Source organism: Toxorhynchites rutilus, chromosome 2 (genome assembly GCF_029784135.1).
Source record: "Toxorhynchites rutilus septentrionalis strain SRP chromosome 2, ASM2978413v1, whole genome shotgun sequence".
NCBI lineage: Eukaryota > Metazoa > Arthropoda > Insecta > Diptera > Culicidae > Toxorhynchites > Toxorhynchites rutilus.
The window spans coordinates 30,989,655-31,009,866 of NC_073745.1; the positions used below are offsets into that span (position 1 = coordinate 30,989,655).

The 20,212-nt window shown below is 39.6% G+C and overlaps 1 protein-coding gene across 3 annotated transcripts in view; it reads right to left on the bottom strand.

The window, feature by feature from the left end:
- The window catches only part of LOC129764998 (insulin-like receptor), a 551,253-nt gene that overhangs the window by 505,014 nt on the left and 26,027 nt on the right, over positions 1-20,212 (bottom strand). For 2 of the 3 annotated variants that reach the window (XM_055764729.1, XM_055764737.1), the window contains exon 1: positions 13,450-14,548. The exons of the other annotated variant lie outside the window; for it this stretch is intronic. The gene's annotated coding sequence lies outside the window, so the exon portion shown is untranslated. Of the gene's footprint in view, positions 1-13,449; positions 14,549-20,212 lie in introns of those variants that run through there. 3 annotated transcript variants of the gene reach the window in all.

Below are 20,212 nucleotides of genomic sequence, written 5' to 3' on the forward strand. Positions count from 1 at the left end.
GTTTTTAAAATCGTTATTTTTAGAAATTTTATGGTTTTTAAATTTACTGCACAGATTTTTATTTATTTATTTATAATGATACTACATCCCATTGAGAGATTAGATCTTCTTCACAATTTTTCGCCAATAGTCCCGATCCATGGCTGCAGTTCTCCAACTCCCGGCTGCACCGATTCTTGCCAAGTCCTGCTCCACCTGGTCCAACCACCCCGCTCGCTGGGCTCCTCTCCTTCTTGTTCCTACCGGATTCGATGCGAACACCATCTTTGCAGGGCTGCTGTCCCGCAATCTTGCAACATGCCCTGCCCATCGCATTCGTCCAGCCTTGGCGACTTTCTGAATGCTGGGTTCGCCGTAGAGTTGCGCCAGTTCGTGGTTCATTCTCCTTCTCCATACTCCGCTTTCCTGTACACCACCGTATATTGTTCTGAGCACTCGGCGTTCGAAAACTCTAAGCGCTTGTGAGTCCTCTTCAAGCATCGTCCATGCTTCGTGCCCATAGAGAACAACCGGTCGAATTAGGGATTTGTACATGGTACACTTCGTACGGGGTCGGAGTTTGTTGGACCTCAAGGATTTGCGGAGCCCATAGTAGGCACGACTTCCATTGACAATGCGTCTTCGAATTTCACGGCTGTTGTCGTTGTCAGTTGTTATCAACGAGCCAAGGTAGACAAATTCCTCTACCACCTCGAGCTCGTCGCCGTCGATCACAACACTACTACCAAGAAGAACTCTGTTGCGATCAGTCCCTCCTGCTAGCATGTATTTAGTCTTAGACGCATTGATCCCAAGCCCAATCAGCCCTGCTTCGTGTTTCAGTCGGATATACAAGTCGGCTACCGTCGCATGTGTTCTTCCGATTATGTCCACGTCGTCGGCGAAGCAGATAAACTGACTAGACTTGTTGAAAATCGTGCCCCGCATGTTGAAGCCCGCTCTCCGCATAACACCTTCCAGCGCCACGTTGAAGAGCAGACAGGAGATTCCATCGCCTTGTCGAAGTCCCCTGTGAGTCTCAAATGATTCCGACAGCTCACCTGAGATCCGCACACTGCACCGCACACCGTTCATCGTTGCCTGAATCAGTCTTGTCAGCTTTCGGGGAAAGCCGTGTTCGTCCATGATCCTCCATAGCTGTCGTCGGTCGATTGTATCATATGCGGCCTTGAAGTCGACGAAGATGGTGTGTGTAGGGACCTGATACTCGCGGCACTTTTGGAGGATCTGCCGCAGTGTAAAAATCTGGTCCGTCTTCGAGCAACCGGGCATAAATCCGGCCTGATAACTTCCCACAAATCTACTTACTATCGGCGATAGGCGGCGGAAGAGGATCTGAGACAAAATTTTGTAGGCACCATTCAGGATTGTGATGGCACGATAGTTCCCACAATCCAACTTGTCGCCTTTTTTATAGATGGGGCAGATTACCCCGTCCTTCCACTCCTCCGGTAGCTGTTCTGTGTCCCAGATCCTGACTATCAACCGGTGCATACACTCTACAAGTTTTCTCGGCCCTCCCTTGAAGAGCTCCGCTACGAGGCCATCCTTACCAGCTGCTCTGTGGTTCTTGAGCTAATTAATGGCCTCCTTAACTTCACCCATCGTCGGGGGTGGTACGTCGTCGTTGTTCATTGCACCGGTGTAGTCCTCCTCAACGCCGTCTAGGTCTCCTGTCTGCGCGCTGTTCAGGTGTTCATCGTAGTGCTGCCTCCACCTTTCGATCACCTCGCGTTCGTTCGTCAGACTGCACACTGTGCACTGCACAGATAACTTCATTAGTTTTTTTTACAGGGATTGATTTCGGAAGATTGTGGAGGAATATCAATAACTTTTGAGTAATTGTAATGTAACCATGTGCGAACTTTATATTTATCTCTTGAGCTCTGGGTCATTGTCCTGGCAAAACTTGAATCCTCGATTCCATCCCATTTTGTTGACACTTTGCTTCATATTTCCCTTCAGGTGATCAATTAAACATTCTGATCCAATACACTATCGATAAAAATCAAATTGCCTCTACATGCACCCTCATACCATCCCTCCACCACCACCATGTTTAGACGTTGCTCTCAGATTTTTTTACGTTTAATTCATCGTTAGCTTCCTCCATATGAAACGATGACCATCGGAGCCAAAAATATTAAATTAGGACCCATCTATGGAAATACCATCTCACAAGTAAGACATTGATGTTTTTCATGCTGTTTGGAAAAATATTGGAGTTACTGTTTTTTTTTGCTGAGAAACGGTTTGCCTCTCTGTGCTCGAGCATTCAAGCTGCCCTTCCTAGGCACATTACAAACTTTCTGTTTGCTCAATTTGGTTTTTATCGATGGTGCAATGAATCAGAATGGTTACTTGAACATCCTAAAGATGTAGCATGTAGCAAAGTGTTAACAAAATGAGATGGAATCGATATATATATATATATATATATATATATATATACCTTCCGAATACACCAAAAAACTCGTAGATAAATCTAAAGACAGCTAAAGATATTGCAATGAACAAGGAATACCATAATAATGATGGAATTAGGAAATTGGCCAACGCCCTCGAAATCGAGTAGAGATTTCAACCAGCGTACGATTATGAGTTTCATACATTAACATTACATTTTCATACATTAGCACATATATTCGCTTTTTTTAGAGAATTAAAAACCATTATTCTGAAAACAAACCTTTTAACTCTCATATGACACTATAATTTTATCTAAAAAGAATGTTCCGAAAACTTGTTTTCGACTTTCAAAAGAAGGGAAAAGAGATCTGCATGGTGGAGTACAATTACGGATTTGAGTCACTGTATGTGAAGCGTAAATAATAATGGATTTTAGATGGAAAAAACACTTTACACATTGCAACTGCTCAAAATATCTTAAACAATAATAGTTTCTGATAATGATTTTATATTATACCAGCTGTACCCTGCCACGCTTTGCTGTGGCACATTGTGGTTGCATGGTTGAGTTCAATTTTTCAATTTTCACGTAGGACTACGTCTAACCGTTCAATATAGGGGTACATTTCAATATTTCGGTGTGAAAAAGTGCTCAGTTTTTGAACGTTAATACCTCCTCAATTAATTAATGGATTCTGGTTCCAAATACACCCATTAATAGGAAATATCCTCAGCAAGTGTTTATATGCTATACATTACGGTTTTTCAGCTCATATAAAGTTCAAATAGATGAAAAATTTCAGGAAAAAAAACCCTAATTTCCCATACATTTTGTCTGCGCTCCTGCAGCAAACAGTTATTCATTACAAGCAACCACGGGTGCGGGCGAAACGTATGGACAAGGTGAAGGTGAGGGACGAAAAAGAGATTATGTATAAATAAATATAGGCGGTCGTTACAACGTTAGCTATATGGCTATATAAAGTGAGCGCTGGTGGTGCTTGGCCACATTCTATCATCGGACACCAAGCAGGAAAGACGCCGAGAAGCGATTGTGAACGCGAAAACGTTTGTGCGTTGCTGTTTTATATTATCCTAAGTGGTGCGGACTCAATCCACTTCATTTTCAAGCAAATTTATGGATTTTTTCAAGCGATTTCTTGCAATAAATTCTCAGACCACCAGAGATGCCAGATTAACGGATATGTTAGTAAATTTACAGACATATCTGTAAAATACTTTTTATTTTTGTTGCAGACTTTTTGGATACAACAATATTTCACAGGTTTTTGAAAAATGAGAGACTCTATTTATCACATCTAAGATATTTGACTCATCGTATTACATTTTTCCATAGTTTTAATACATAAAAAGTTTTTATATTTAGTTTATATGAATACACATGACGTTAGACCTCTATTGACCTCTATTGACCTTGAGTAATTCATAAACACTTTGTCGTCCGGCGTAACCACAGTCGTTATGTGCGCAAACTAGAGCCTAACTGCCGGTGTCACCACAGTGATTACGTGCGCAAAATAGGTCGCATTGCAGTGATGTCGTGAGCATAGTATCGCTCAGTGGCGGATGACAGTACTTCAGTATCTTTTGCATTCTGTTGGTGTTTTGTTTGGTAACAATAAATTGTATACGTCAGTGTTTTTCATGATTTCATTTGCCCTGAAATCATTGCAGGCGGAACAGACAATACGATTCTTCACGATGACTGAAAAATTGCATTAAATGTATCTATACTATACTTCAAAATTTCATGACAGTGAGGAAACAGAGTCGAGAACTTATGAGAACTATCGATGAGATTGGTAAAACTTAACAGATTGTAATTTACCGAGAATTTCAAGAACAGCCGACGACAAACCAAGTAAACCGATTTAGCGCTGCAGCCCTCAAGCGAATCATTTTTTAGCAAACGTACGGTGCAACATGTGCGTCGCTAATTTCCTTAAAAATGACTCTCCTAGAGGGGTATCCTCTTGAGCAAACGACAATGAGTTGATTCTCAAAGCCTTAACCCTTTCGTTACGAGCGTCGTCTATTGACGACATGAAATTCATACTGCTCTTCGATCACACCAGCGCGATGTGCATACTTTTCGGCGCAGTACTCCGTACAGGGGTAGCACTGCGGCGGAGCACACATCTTTGAGTAATATTAAGATTGACTACATATTGTTGCCCCTCTAACCTCGAGTAAACCGCGAGTAATCGGTCGAAACCTACTAAACATAGATTTAAGTTGAAATTCTGTAAAAACAAATCAGTGGCTCCGCAAAGCTCATGCGATTGAGCCTTACAAATAAATGAATTGGAAAAAAAAGATTGACTACATCCGAGCGAAAACGGAGACCGTTTTATCCCAGTCCTTGAGCATCCCTTCAACCTCGCACTGTTAGCCTATATATATCTATATAAATGAAAATGGGAGGCCAAATCTGTTCGTAAACGAGCCTCGAAGAAGGGATGATCCGATTTTAGACTTCTTTATTTTGTTGTATTCGTCTCTCCCCGTAGATCAATATAGTGGAGAGCAAAATCGGAAAGTTTCCGGAAAACTCAGAAGGAATGTCGGAAAATTCGGAAAAATGAATTCCCATATGACCGAAAATTACCTCATGATAAGCGTGTTTAGTCCATTCAATATTTGCGCTAGCGAAGTTGATCTTTGTTCGAAAGTGGAACTGGATTTTCAGGCAATACAACGCATTCCTATATTTTGCTAAATGTGTTGCTTATCCGCAAATCCGATGAAGGAAAGGTCCCTTTTGAGCTGTCTTCATTTTATTGTATTTGTGGTATTCTGCCCACAGAAAAATGTTATGATGAGGAAAAGTTTCGAAATTCGTTCTATAGAATTCATATCAAAACAATAATGATATGACATATATTACATTTAGTAGCTGACCCGGGACGAAGTTCGCCGGGTGAGCTAGTATGTGTATATACAGTTATTCACATTTAATGCGACATGCCGAGGCACCACTCAGTGTCGCATTGGAGGCGATTTTGACTTGTAATTAGACATTGGCGATGAGGGTAATACAGTGTCGACGCCTAGTTGGGACTTTCAATTTGGGACCATAATTTAGGGCCCGAACTTGATGTTTGCAAAAACGTCCAATTAGTGGTAAAAATGTCCAATTAAACGTGTCGCATTACAGGTCTGTCAGCCATCTCATGCCAATAAAGTGGTTCTCAAGAGGAAAAATGATTTTTCGGTTAACTTTAAAAAATCATATCTCAATAACGAAAAAAGTAGCATCTCTGAAATCGAGATATGTTATGTATAACATCCGCAGCTTTCAAGAAAAGTATAAAAAATCTCTAGTTCAAAATAAAAAAAAAATACAATCGATAATTACGAAAACAAAATCCTTTTCTTTCCTTACAATTTCAATATGTTACATTTTAATGAAAAGCTAGCTCATTGGCTTCAATTAGATATGTCGATAATCTAAATCGGTTCAGTGATCCAAAAGTTATGATTTTTTGAAAAACGTCAGTTTTGGGAAAAACTGGGGAAAAATGATTTTTCGGACCACCCTAAAATGGAAATGGTCACCCTAACGAAAAAAAGGGTTTAATGTTTTGCGATAAAGAACAAAACTACCACTTTTCATTGAAATCTGAGAACCACTATATCGGTTTGGCATGGGGAATGGCTGTATATATAAAAGATGTACATATACAAAATATACAATAATATACAAAAGACAATCTCACGTGCATCGCGATGTACAAAGTATCAATGAATCTGGAAAAATTAACATTAAAAGAGATTTCTACAGATCCGCACACTTTTACAGACATTTCCACATTTTTAACAGAATTTCTCATATTTTTACAGCCTTTTTTTTAAAATCATCTGGCAACTCTTCGTTCCACTTTTCATCGAATGTTTTCAAATCGCAGGAGTAAACATTTACGTGACTGTCACTTCGTTTGTTTTTATTTCGTTCGGAGAAATATTATATCAGGGAAAGTGGACATTAAAAATGCGTTGCTCAGTGAAAGGCTGCCCGAATACGAGTGAAAATGTTCGCGTTAGCTCTTATAGCTTCGGAAACGTATTTACAGACGCACTGGGTCGATTTTTGCGGAGACGACAAACTAGTTCCGAATAAGGATTCGCGTATCAGTGGAGTAAGTACGATGTTTGAATTATTGGAAACCAAAAGTGTAGCAAACCTTTCATACACATTTTCAGGATTATTTTGATAACGTCTTAATGCAGTGGACTGTGAAAATTGCTACTTAATCCCGCTGCGAGATACCAAAGCAGCATTTATGCGGATTGCCCAGCGTGAGAACCCAAAATCCCCCCGTGGGCACGATGCAGACTGCCTTCATTGCAGTGATGCAGCGGGGATTTTCCATTCGCATGGAAATTCACATCACTGTAGCAGATTGAGGGACTCGTTTCATCGGAGACAAAACACAACACACACTTAAACTACTATAACTATGTACATTGTATTTTACTTAATACTATAGAAATATACATAAAATTATACAAGCACTTAAATTTCTTCTTAAATTCTGCTTCAAATTTGCTGCTGTTGCGTACACTCTGTCTTTAATTGAACTGGTGTGCTGTCCTTGTACAGCAAAAACTATCATCCAATCCGTTGGCGGAGCATGTTGGAGTGAACTAAGCGTTATTCGTAGTTTGTTGATATTCGGTCAAGTTCTGATACCTTGCAATATGAGATTCTCTTTCAGAGATGCAATGGCCAATTAAACAATTGACGGAAAAATGAAGTTCGTTCATTTTATAAGTTTAATTATTTTTGCATTTGATAACAATACCTTTTTTATAGTGTTGATTATCATAAGAAAAATAACACTCCTGATCGTTGGATCTCTTTTGACATTTCAATTGGATCTTTTTTGACAGCCGTTTTGATTCAGTCCGCACTACCTAGATATTATCCAGCTCGTAGCGTAAACGGCACGTACCGACACGGGCAGGCAAATACATGATGTATTTATATTATCAGGCATAGCAACTTTTCTGTACGGACAGGCAGCGCATACGGTTCGGAGAAATTTGTTTTCGGAGCGGGAGAGTTCATTCGCGTTGACAAGCGTAGTTTCTGGTGATTAAACTGATGTCATACCGAAGAGCGACGAACGCACCCATACCACGAACTTCGACGTTTGATTTGTATGTATGGAGCTACTCGCTCGTGTAGTTCGTGCCCGGCACCGGCAAAATATTCTTTTCGAAAATTCCTTCATGCATTTGTCTGAAACGTGTTGTGTATGCCCGGAGCCGTTCCGCTATATATACGCATACACATTTGAAACACACGCAATAATATTTGTCTTGCATGAAACGTGCCGTGACGGTTACGCTACGTGCCTGATAGTATAATATTACCTTAAGAGATATCGATGGATTTGCAGGCGATGTATGCGGGGCTATTCCGCAAGAAGGAGAACCAGGTGGTGGAAGCGTCGCCCCGGGTGAAGGCGTCCTTTTGATCAATTGATCTGAAATTTTGGACTCACCTTTATCTCTGCAGTCATTATAAAATTGCGTATTTTATGATCTTCGCTACAAAATGGCGGATTACAAATTTTCTCAAAGCCTCATCAATATGGGTATCAAATGAAAAGGGTTGACTAGTAGAACACATTTAGTTATAAAAAATGCAAATCTAAAATGGCGGATTTATTTTTTTTTTCTCTAAACCCAATCACTTTTTTTTTCTCTAATCACATGAAGAACTTGAATAGTAGAACACTGTTGATGAGCAAATCCAAATTATATCACGATACCTGACGGTATATACCTATTACGATGTGCTTGCCATCAAGTGTGTGATCGTTGCCGGCTGAACAATAATCCCTACAACACTTGCACCGAGTTTGAGTGTTTAGGTGGAAATACGAAAAAATCAAAATTTTTCATGTTCTGAGGTTTTATTCTATCCTTTGATTTTTTTCTGTAATTTTGTGCATGAAAAGTTAATAATTCTGAGATCTGTGCTCCATGATATTCGAATAAAGGACACCCCTTGGTATAGTCCTACGTCTCTCCGGTTATGTCCCCGACATTACCCACCGTCTTTTTTATTACTTTTCGAGTTTTTGACGCGTACACAAACGAACAGAACATTTTTGTATATATAAAGGAAGATAGATGCGAGAAATCGTTAAATTTTAAATCAATTAGAAACATAATTTCAGTTCACGATTTGTCAAACACTTGGAAAAAAGATGTTTCCATCACATAGAATTCATATTTAATACGGAATGGTCGATTTTTATAAGAAGATTATCAGAAACGCACTATGGCCATATAAAAGATAATTTTTCTACAATTTTTTCAATTTTTTTGTTCGCCGTAACAACATTCCTCGGAGTGAAATGTATATTGTGTCCAACTTTGAGCTCAATCGATTTCGTACTTTCCGAGTTTTTGACGCGTACACAAACGAACATTTTTGTATATATAAAGATAGATAGATTTTAATATCAATTCGAAACATAATTTTAGTTCACGATTTGTCAAACACTTGGAAAAAACATGTTTCCGTCACATAGAACTCATCTTAATACGGAATGGTCAATTTTCATTAGAATCTCAATTTCAGAAACGCACTATGGCCATATAAAAGATAATTTTTCTACAATTTTTCAAATTCTTATGCCGTAACAGCATTCCTCGGAGTGAAATGTATGTTGTGTCCAACTTTGAGCTCAATCGGTTTCGTACTTTTCTAGTTTTTGACGCGTACACAAACGAACACAACATTTTTATATATATATAGAGAGATAAGTTTTCGTAGAAATATCAGGAAATTTAAAGAAAAAATGTTAAGTATGGGTGTTTAAAGTGATAAAAAAACATCAAGTAAAAATTTAGTTAAAATTTTCCTGGTCATTTGTCCTGTAATTTATCTAACAAACACAATTATGACCACCCGAAATCGACAATGTACATTCGTCATCGAAGACAGAAGGCTTTGAAGCAATACACATCTTTGACCTGCTTTGTGACCCCAAAGATAAGCCCAAGCCACTTTAGTGATGTAAGAGATGTGATCAACGAAAGCTAAGTTTGAAGTCCAACATGAACCCTAGGATTTTGATAACATCGAGGCGATTCAAATGTTCATCATGCAGCTTGCATCCGAAGTTTATCATTATAATTCAGCAAAGATATTCAGTTGCTGTTGAAGAGACTCGGATCTCCAAAGAAAATTAAAGGAAAGAATAGTTCAAAGTCATCAGCATATTACAATATGAAGCACTCCAACAGTAGATTAATATCTGAGATGCAGTAGGAAAATGTATGGTCCGTATTGACTCCCTTGTGGAATACCAGAATTTGTTGAAATGGCCGTGATAAGACGCAGGACAAGATTCGTTGTAGTTGACAGATTAGGAACCATGTTGTTCCCCAGCGATATAGCTCTCGCAAGCATGGGACATAAAATCATTTCCAGAATTCATATGAAATAATACGAAGATTAGATTGAATGTGATTTAGATAGCCGGTAATGTATTGGCTTGTTCAAACAACGGCAATTTTCGTATGAATAGTGTTTTCTCCAGAAATAATTGCGTTGCTTGCGGAAGTACGTTGTTACTCAATTTCATTTATTGTGTTATCGAACGAAGAAATATAATATGCTGGTCTATTACCACTGAGCAGGTTGCACCCTCTTCCTGTTCGCTATATGTATACGGTGTATGCTGAATGGTACAGTATTTGTTAACGCATGAGTGTTTCTGTACCCCGAGTCCTAGGTCCTAAGCGGTCGAGTCTTGGACACAACCCCCTATATTTTTTGTGTTTGTATATTACTTTTAGTTCTTTATTGCGTTATCCGCGGTGACCGTGCTACTCAAGTCCGCGGAAAATCGGGGTTCTACTGTACTACATTTTCGTGGTATTTGTTGCCGAGTTGCTAACATTCGAGAGTGACGGTAATTTCGGGTTCGATTACCATTCTTGTCGGTGTATTTTCATCGGAGAAAGATTTACTTGAAGTTCCAGGACTTTCCAATGTTTACAAAGAAAAGATTCACGTTTCAGATCCAAAATACTACAAGGATAGCCTCTCTATCGCTCTTTTATTCTATCAATAACAAATTCAAGTTCTTAGGGGCCAATTATTATTCCCAAACTTATTGCGGACTCGAAGATTTTTGAAAACTAGAATAGATGAAATGTTTGTTCATTCAGATTGATTAATGGTTTGATTTAATGGTTTGAATTAATGGTTGAATATGGGTAGTACAAATAAGTGTCGCTATTCAACTCTTTTTGTTCAAAAATGCATTAGCAAAAATCAAATCAATTACTCTTATCCAGGGAACCATAACTTCATCTTCATAATTGTAAAGTCGGAACTCTCTATGATTGAACAATAGCAGTGTCAACGTAAACTTCGATCGGAAATTCAGAGAATACATTTCCCGCAAACATCCCGTCTTTGAAACTAGAAATACCGACGGTTTTTATATACCTATTTCTACCAAAAATAAAAATGTCAAAATATCAAAATTTCAAAGTTATAACATTATTAAAAAAATATTAAATAAAGTTTCAAGACAAAATCTTGTGAACAAATGATGCAACAAGTTCTTAATACATTCCGAATTTACTAATTAGGAACTCTAGCGATTTCACTTTACTCAAAGTTTAACTGAAAAGGGCAAACTTCCATTATTTGAACCCTCTTCTAAAGGGTGTGTCACATCAAATTGCATCACGGAAAAAACGCTGTAGAAATTTAATTTTTAGGAATTATATCTTCAGCTTTCGCTTATAATCAGATAAGAGTGTATAGATCACGTTGGCCATGCTTCACTGTCAATTTTTCGTAAATTTGGAAAAATGTCGTCGAACGAAAAAGAGCGCCGTGAATTAATCCTGTGCACTCATTTCGAGAATCCGGAGTTGTCACATCGGGACATCGGTAAGATGCTGGGAATCGTCCAATCCACGGTCAGCAGAGTACTAAAACGATACTTCGAGAACCTAACCATCGACCGGAAGGTGAAGAAAGGCAAAAATGGATGCTCCGTCAGTGAAAAAGATCACAAGCGCGTATTTAAGCAGTTTAGACGTGATCCGAGAAGTTCGGTCCGGGATGTCGCCAATAAGCTGAATTTGTCAAGTTCATTCGTACAGCGGACCAAGCAGCGGGAGGGCATGCGTACATACAAGGTTCAGAAAGCTCCTAACCGCGACGAAAGGCAAAACATGGTGGGGAAGACGCGAGCCCGGAAGCTGTACACCGAAATGCTGACGAAGCCGTATTGCCTGGTAATGGACGACGAAACCTACGTCAAAGCGGACTTTCGTCAGCTGCCGGGCCTGTTGTTCTTCTCCGCAGAGGACAAATTCAGCGTTCCGGAGGAGATTCGCAAGCAGAAACTATCTAAGTTTGCCAAAAAGTACATGGTGTGGCAATCGATCTGCTCTTGCGGAAAGCGGAGCGCCTCCTTCGTGATGACCGGCACGGTAAACGGGCAGGTTTACCTTGAGGAGTGCCTACAGAAGCGCTTACTACCACTATTGAAGCAGCACGAGGGCCCGACCATCTTCTGGCCGGATCTCGCTTCGTGTCACTATTCAAAGGTCGTGTTGGAGTGGTACGAAGCCAACGGGGTCACCTTCGTGCCAAAGGAAATGAACCCGCCCAACGCGCCGGAGCTTCGCCCAATAGAGAAATATTGGGCGATTATGAATCAGGCCCTCCGGAAGAACCCAAAAGTTGTCAAATCGGAGGCGGACTTCAAGAGAAAATGGATTTCTGTTCAAAAAAAACTACAACCTGACGTTGTACAGAACCTTATGGACGGGGTAAAGAGGAAGGTGCGAGCATACGGGCATGGGCTCGAAGTATGAATAAAAAGAAAATGCCAAAAGTTGTTTAATAGTTTTTATTTTACTGTCTAAAATTTTCAAAAGGTTCGGTCTACTGGGCGAATTTCTACAGCGTTTTTTCCGTGATGCAATTTGATGTGACACACCCTTTACTTGTAGGAAAAACAATTGACGTAAAATATTCATCCAATTTACTTGTTTCATTCGAACTTTTGTCAGAAGAGCCAAGAGTTTCCGAGACTAAAAATATGCTCGATGTTCTCGAAACGCAATGAAATGATCCATTGGAATCTACCAGATATAAAAAAGATAATGGAATCCATTATTAGTTCGATAATTTAAAAATAATTGAATAGGACTACAAAAAGTTCGTGCCCATTCGCACTCTTTTCTTCTTAAAACTGGGTATGATCCCCATGAGCAAGATTATTAGGTGGAGCAGATGGCAGAATTTGCGAACTTAGTGTGCGTGATAGCATGCGCCGCCATAGCTACTTTTCACATTGTGACGTCAATATTTGTGTTTACAATCAATTGCCTTCCACATCTATGTGAAAACGCTTTTCTTCGGCATTTATTTTATCAATTAAAAACAGATCTTTTTGTGGAGTGCCCACTGAATATGCGTATAATAGGACAGTGCGCAGTGGATATTTTTAAAATTATGTCGAAAAAGATGAATAAAAGTGATATTTTTGTGTGTCTTTATCACTCTCTCACCTTCATAGAAACAAACAAATTTTCGTTATTTTCGCGATGATAATAATGATGTTTTGAAGGCTCCCAGTACCGGTGTATGTGATTTGAGAAAAATAGTTTACAATTAAGTAACATTTCATCGAAAATTCTGCTATTTCCGAGGACGGTGAGTTATTGAAATATTTTTTCGTTTCTTCCATATAAATTCCATTTTTTGCAAACCACCAAAGCATCAATCCGCACTGGCAACACTGTGTCGCAGCTCGCCCATTACATGCCCCGGGAGCATGCACACATCGGTCGTCACCATCATCATCGCGAAATTTTGCCATCCTTCGCCGATAAGAGAGAACAAAAACAACAACAATAACAACAACAACAGTACAATGTTTATTCTAGTCGCTGTCAACGCCTACTTCCCCGAGGCGATGACTCGAATTATAGCGCTTTCAAACTGCAAGATTTATGACTTACCTATGAATTAATCCACCTTCAGCCGGTTCGGACAGTTGTTTTCAAGCCAGTAGCTTTCCCATTTCAAAACAGATCACATTTTTCTCTTCGCTGTTTTTTCTGTGGTCTCACTTTCGCTTGAACGCCACGCAGAAGCATATTCGCTCGGTGGGTTCTAGAGTGGAAAGTTTCAGGTTAGAATATGCGAAAAACAGAAAGCCAAAAAAAAACAATCATGGGACAAATATATAACACCACCCCGGTAGCATGGGGAACACTTTTTGGGGCCACATTCCGAAGGCGGCGAAATGAGTGTCTCTGGTCTTCTCTATCTGTCCGAGCAAGAAAAAAGCTGGTTTAGTTTGAGAGAAGAAAATAAATATGAACGTTTGCTTTTATTGCGCCGAGATATGCCCCTTTTACAATATTTCGTAGTCTCTTTCTTGACTGCTTCCTCCTTCAATTATTTCGCGCTATTGGTTTTCTTCAGCGCGCCGGCCTTGGCCAACTTCTTTCCGGCGGCGAACTGATCGTTTTTTTTTCTAGCTCTGGTACTCCGCGACTGTCACCTTTTGGGTTTGTTGGGCCATTGCTTCGCGGTCCACAGCGGCTGCGGTTGCGGCAGCGACGGCTGTTAAAACGTAATTTTCCCCCGACTTAATATACACACCATTAATGTTTTAACGTTCACACGCGATCGAGCCGAGGAAATAGCGAAAATAGCAAGCAAGCAAACAACGAAACCGAACGATGAAGACGACGACAACCACGAAGCGGCTATGACGACGACAACGACGACGAAGAAACGTCGCGAATAAACAGAGAAAATGTACAGACGGTACAACGAAACAACGAAAAAAAAATAACTGAAAGTGAAAAAAAAATCCAGAGAGAAGTCAATGAACAAACGAGTGCCTCGAGCAGCCAGCGGACAAAAAAAAAGGAGGAATTTAGTCGGATTTCGAGCAGACTCACGCACGGCTTACGCACAGTACGCACCGAAGGGCGGTCCAACGCGTCACAGCTACTTTCACATATGGTAGGGTAAGATGGGCTCGCGAAATGTCACATGCGACAGCAGCGCGGCTTCTCCTAAAGTGCTTGCTTGCGATTGCGACGGGAAAAGTAATTCAACTGGCGAATGGCGAATAGCCGCAAGAGAAGCTGAGCCACAATTCGCCGTCAAAACAAAAGAGAGAGAGAGGGAGAATGAGTCCCGCACTGGTCGCTCAGAGAACGGAGTAATCTCCGGCGGTGGCGGCGGCGGACGCGGCGGAGGCGGTTGCACGAGATGAAGCATCTCCGATGAACGCGTCAACGGTGGACAGATGATGATGGAGATTCATCGTATTTTTCATCGCCATGCAAATATTTCAATCGCAATAATGTGTGAGAGAGATAAGGACTTTTGTTGTGTTAGCTCTTCAATTTGTAAAATTAACACGTCAAGCGCGAAGATTCCGATTTGATCTCCCTGAAGGCGGAGCAATATTGGTCAACACGCAACATTGTTTCGATCGACTTTGGGTGGCAGCTGCAATGGAGACCTTGTTTGAAAGAGGGTTGTTCGACGCTGATATTCGATAGATTTAGTAACATATATTCTACATTAAATCAATAAATTTTCTAACTGATGGACGAAGTTCTTCTCCTGCCTCCGAGACCAACCGAAATAAGTATTGGGCTCACAAGCTGTGGTATGATCTTCGGGTTCAATACCCTTTCGAGCTACATTTCCTTATTTTCAAACTAATCATGAATTATTCCGACTTGAAATGCTATACTGTGAGGAAAAGTCGTTCATGTTCATACTTTGTTGATACAATATTTATACTATATTTTATAGGAGGTTGTGTCCAAGATACGACCGCATTGTATACGTAGAACTACGCTGTTATTTTATATAAGTCGCTTGTTTATAACTTCGTATATTATTCTATAATGCTGTGAAATTTTAGATACAACCGCTTAGGGGCTGTCCACATACCACGTGGACAACTTTAGGGGGGGTAGGGTGTACGAAAATGTCCACGCTTGTCCACGGTGTAGGGGGTGGGAGTACAGATAATGTCCACGTAGACACGTTAAACCGATGTTTTTTTTTTAAAATACATTCAGATCTGTTCAAAGAAATGAAATCTTTTCTGCATTTTCCGCCCATTTCGGATACTCCATATTTATCCATAAAATGGTTATGTCGAATATTTTTCCATATCATCGAACTTCTTCATTGAAATATGTATTCTGCATGAAAGTCACATAAACATTGAGCGATCAACTTCAACTTCTAAGCTACGTCATATTTGAGCATAAACTGAACTCTGTGTTCTAAATCCAGGTCTAAGTGAGAGTAAATTTGACATAGCGAACTGCTGATACATTTGTATCTGCAGAGCATATGTGGAATGTTGATAATATGATGAAATGACCGGAATATTATTGGAATATTCCAAAAAAAATTAGAAGGACTTAGCAAAACGAGTGCTATCCAAATTTTCAAAATACCAGCTTAAAAAACAGAGTTCATGTGCAGAACTCTGTACTGAAAAAAGCAGATTCAGGCCACCATTTATGTTGGGTACCACCATTGTTCCCAAATATTTATGTTGGGTAGCACCCTCGTTCCCAAATATTTCTCGAATTTTTAGCATCCATTTTGCGACGTTATCTGACGTTAATGACACATTGATACAGCTGCCCCAGCAAACATTTAATCGTATAATTTGGCACGTACTAAGTATAATTTGGCACGTACTAAACATTTAATCGTAATTATACGTACTAAGTCGTATAATTTGGCACGTACTAATTATCAAATTAAGTCGCAATTCGGTATAATAAACATCAATTTTATGATGTACATTGTCGTAAAATATATTTAATCCGCATCATATGCGTATATTACGCTGATGCAGTTTGTGTGTCGTATAAGCGTATAATTTAAATCGATTCAGTACTGTAGTAAATCGTGTTGCATGCTGAAGAAAATCATGAAACAGTAAATCATATTAGATCCTTATAAAGAACATATTACATCATATTGAAATGCTGATGCACGCGGAAGTTTTAACCGCTGTTGAATTAAATTCAGATAGCTTCAGATAGCCGCGCGAGATAGCTGGTGGATGATAATCCAGACGACCGGAGTTCGAACCCACATCGGAGCAGTTTTCACCAAACATCAATCTGTGTCATTTTGAACATTCATATTCCACGCCCAACATAAGTCAATCAATCAATTATTATTTCTACGAACATAAATACTCATATATAAAAATGGCGATTCGTGAGGCTATAACAAACATTTAACGAAAATATTTTGCGCCATTTGTTTTGTTTCTATGTCTGTGATAAATCGTATATGAGTAAGGCAAAAGTCGTATTTGGTGCTTTGACAATTTATGAATATATTCATATTAGATCGCAATTCAATAGCTATTATAGCCGGTCAAAGTTGCATATTCATCCAAACAAATTCGGTAAGCATTTGCCATGTATGTTAATGGCCTCCACTTTTGCATGCATATGCCAGTGAGGCGCATTATATGCCAACCAAATTTTAGGGCATATGATGTTATATATACGCTTGTTATGCGATTTAATGTTTGCTGGGGCGTTAGGTATACTCAGCACAAAAGATCAGTTTTTTGAGGATCACTTTGTCCTACCGATCGAAAGATTGTGATGTTACAAATGAATTTTCCGCACATGTTATTACGACATTTGTGTTTTTCTGAAAGGGGGGGGGGTTTGAATCCGGGATTAGATTACATATTCTGCACCACAGCCAAGAGGAAAACCCTATCAATACGCTTTATGGAATAAAACATTCAAAATATTGTTTTCTTTGTTCTAATTTTTGCTTTAATATATGAACTAGTATCTTGCAGTCAAAGTTAGTAAAGCAGTATGCCTAAATCCATTGGTTGTTTCTTCATTTGAATTTGAATTTTCTTAAATAGTACCTCGATTAGCTTCAAATAAAACAACATTTAATTGCACTAAACAATTGCAGAAGTCTTCAGAAAAACTCTTTTCGATAGACACCCGTTTCTCGGAGATAATCTGCAAGCGAATGATTTTATTGTCAAATAAGTTTCTTCAGATGTTATTTCATGCTTAATTGTAAAAATATTCGCTTGATTGTGCAGTTTTACTGTTGTACTGTCCTTTGAAGTCACCGAAAAAATGTTTCTCATTTCAGTTTTTATTGTTGCTTTGGAAACAATATCCACGTTAAAACCATTAGAAAAGCAGATATGTATTTGACGTTGATTCTCTGGAATGTCAAGCGCTTTGAAGCGCTTTAAAGAAGTAGTAGTTTGGGCAGATATCATAGTGGGATTATCACACAAATCGTTAAATAGATTACCATGCGCATTCGAACAAATGGGATGAAAAAGAACGAACTTTTGATTTTTGTAATTTTAACCCACACATATTTATAAACTCTTAAATATATTGGTAGGAAGTGGTATAACAAATACTACATAAATAGTGCTGGTGCTGGCTCTGCAATACAAGTGAAACACAAATTTCTGCATTACTCGAGAATTAATCGAACAAATGAAATGAAATTTGGTATGTAACGTAAGGGAGAAACATGTTATTTGCAAGTGGTTAAAAAATCTTGAACGAGAATTGTGTTTGAAAATAATCTGATAATATAATGTCGAGTTTTGGTAGAAGTACTAGGAATTTTATAGTTAAAGGTAATTTTAAAGGGTAGATTAGAAGATCAATCATTGAATAATTCTACGATTAGACCATGCACAGCGCTTAGTAAGAAAACGTAGATGTGATAACGAAAAATAAATTTTGGGACGAAGTTTGTCGGGTCAGCAAGTCAAAGAATAAAAACCAACCGTTACTACTAATAAAGCTCATTTGCATTACTATTTTTTTTTCAAAAAAGTTATTTGATTTAAGATTATAATCAGAATAGCACGATTTCAATGTAGCAGGTCCCGAAAGAAAAGCATCGAAAAGATCGAAAGAAAGATGCACTGCCTGAGACGAGAATTGTCTAGTGTACTTTTGCCTCAGAATGGTCGCTGGGAATTTGTTAATAACACATATTTTCAAAGCGCTGGAACGCGTCCTCTGAAAATTCTCCAAACGATGACGAAAAAAGGTTTTGTATTGCGCTGACAACAACAGTTAATTTATTTTATTTTACCATCTTTGGTCACAGACCACACAGACTATTTAGACATTCTTAATTCTATCTTTAAAAACTAGTCTACTTATGTTGAAATCAAAAATATCGTGCACATCGTTAAAAAGCCTACAGCATCTATCTAGCGGATTGTTATATCCGTATGTAGTACGGTGCCCTTGAACTCTGAGAAAGGAAGTGCTTCGGAGTTGGCGGTTCGGAACGTGAATATTAATATTTTGCAGTATGCTGCCGCAGTCGATGTTGTTGCTTAGTACGTCGTAGATGAACAGCCTTTGCAGAAAACTACGCCGGCTCGACAGAGTTTGGAGTCCGATGAGCGCGCATCGATGTTCGTAAGGCGGTAGATTGTCGGGATTTGTCCATGGGAGCCGCCGTAATGCACTTCTTATAAAACGTTTCTGGATTTTTTCGATACGTGTTACGTGCACACTGTGATACGGGGCCCAGATCTGCACTCCATACTCTAATACGCTGCGAACCAGAGAACAGTACAGTGACTTCATGGCATGTACGTCGTCAAATTGCGCTGTATTTCTTCTCAGGAAGCCAAGCATGGAGTTTGCTTTAGTGACTGTCATCGATATGTGCTCGTTGAATCTCAATTTCCTGTCTAAAAGTAGACCAAGGTCCTTGATAGAGCATACTCTCACAAGCGGTGACTCATTCATCGAATATTCGAACGTGACCGGTGTTCGACTTCGGCTGAAGGTGATGATTTTGCATTTGGCTGGGTTTGCCAACATTCCGTTCATCTTACACCACGATGACAAGCGTTCAATATCAGCTTGCAGAGCCAGGCAATCAACCGTCGTCTTGATAATGCGGTAGAGTTTTAGGTCATCTGCATACAAGAGCTTGCAGCAGCTTAGGTGGTCGCATACATCGTTTAAAAAAAGTATAAAGATGAGAGGACCAAGGTGACTACCCTGAGGAACCCCGGACGGTAGTTGAAACGCATTCGATGTGGCATCGTGAACCTTCACGAAAGCTTTCCTGGACGAAAGGTACGATTCTATCCAGCGAACAATCCACGAAGGAAGACCGAGGCGGCTCAGTTTTGTGATAGCGAGACCATGCGGAACTTTGTCGAACGCCTTGGAGAAATCGATATACACGGCATCAACTTGACGACGCTTCTCGATGGCACCAACCAGAGTGTTAGTGAAGGTCATCAGATTGGTAATGGTGGAGCGTTTCTTCATAAACCCGTGCTGAAATTCCGAGATTAACGATCGGACTGCCGTGTACAGCTTATCGTGTAGCAGTCTTTCCAGGACTTTCGCCAAACAGTCCAGTATCGAGATTGGACGGTAGTTTTCCACGCTGTGAATGTTTCCAGATTTGAAGATCGGGGTTATGGATGCTAGCTTCCATGACTCAGGAAAGACGCCGTCAAGAAGTGATCGATTGAAAATAAACTTCACAGGGATGGTCAATGATGCAGCACAATTCCTAATGAAGGAAGGTGGAATTCGATCCGGACCAGGACCTTTCGAGGCGTCAACAGAAGAGAGGGCTTTGAAAATATCGTCGTGGCTGAAGGTGATTTGCTGTAGACGAATATCAAAACTCGGCAAGTTATCGATGTATTCCTGCGGAGTC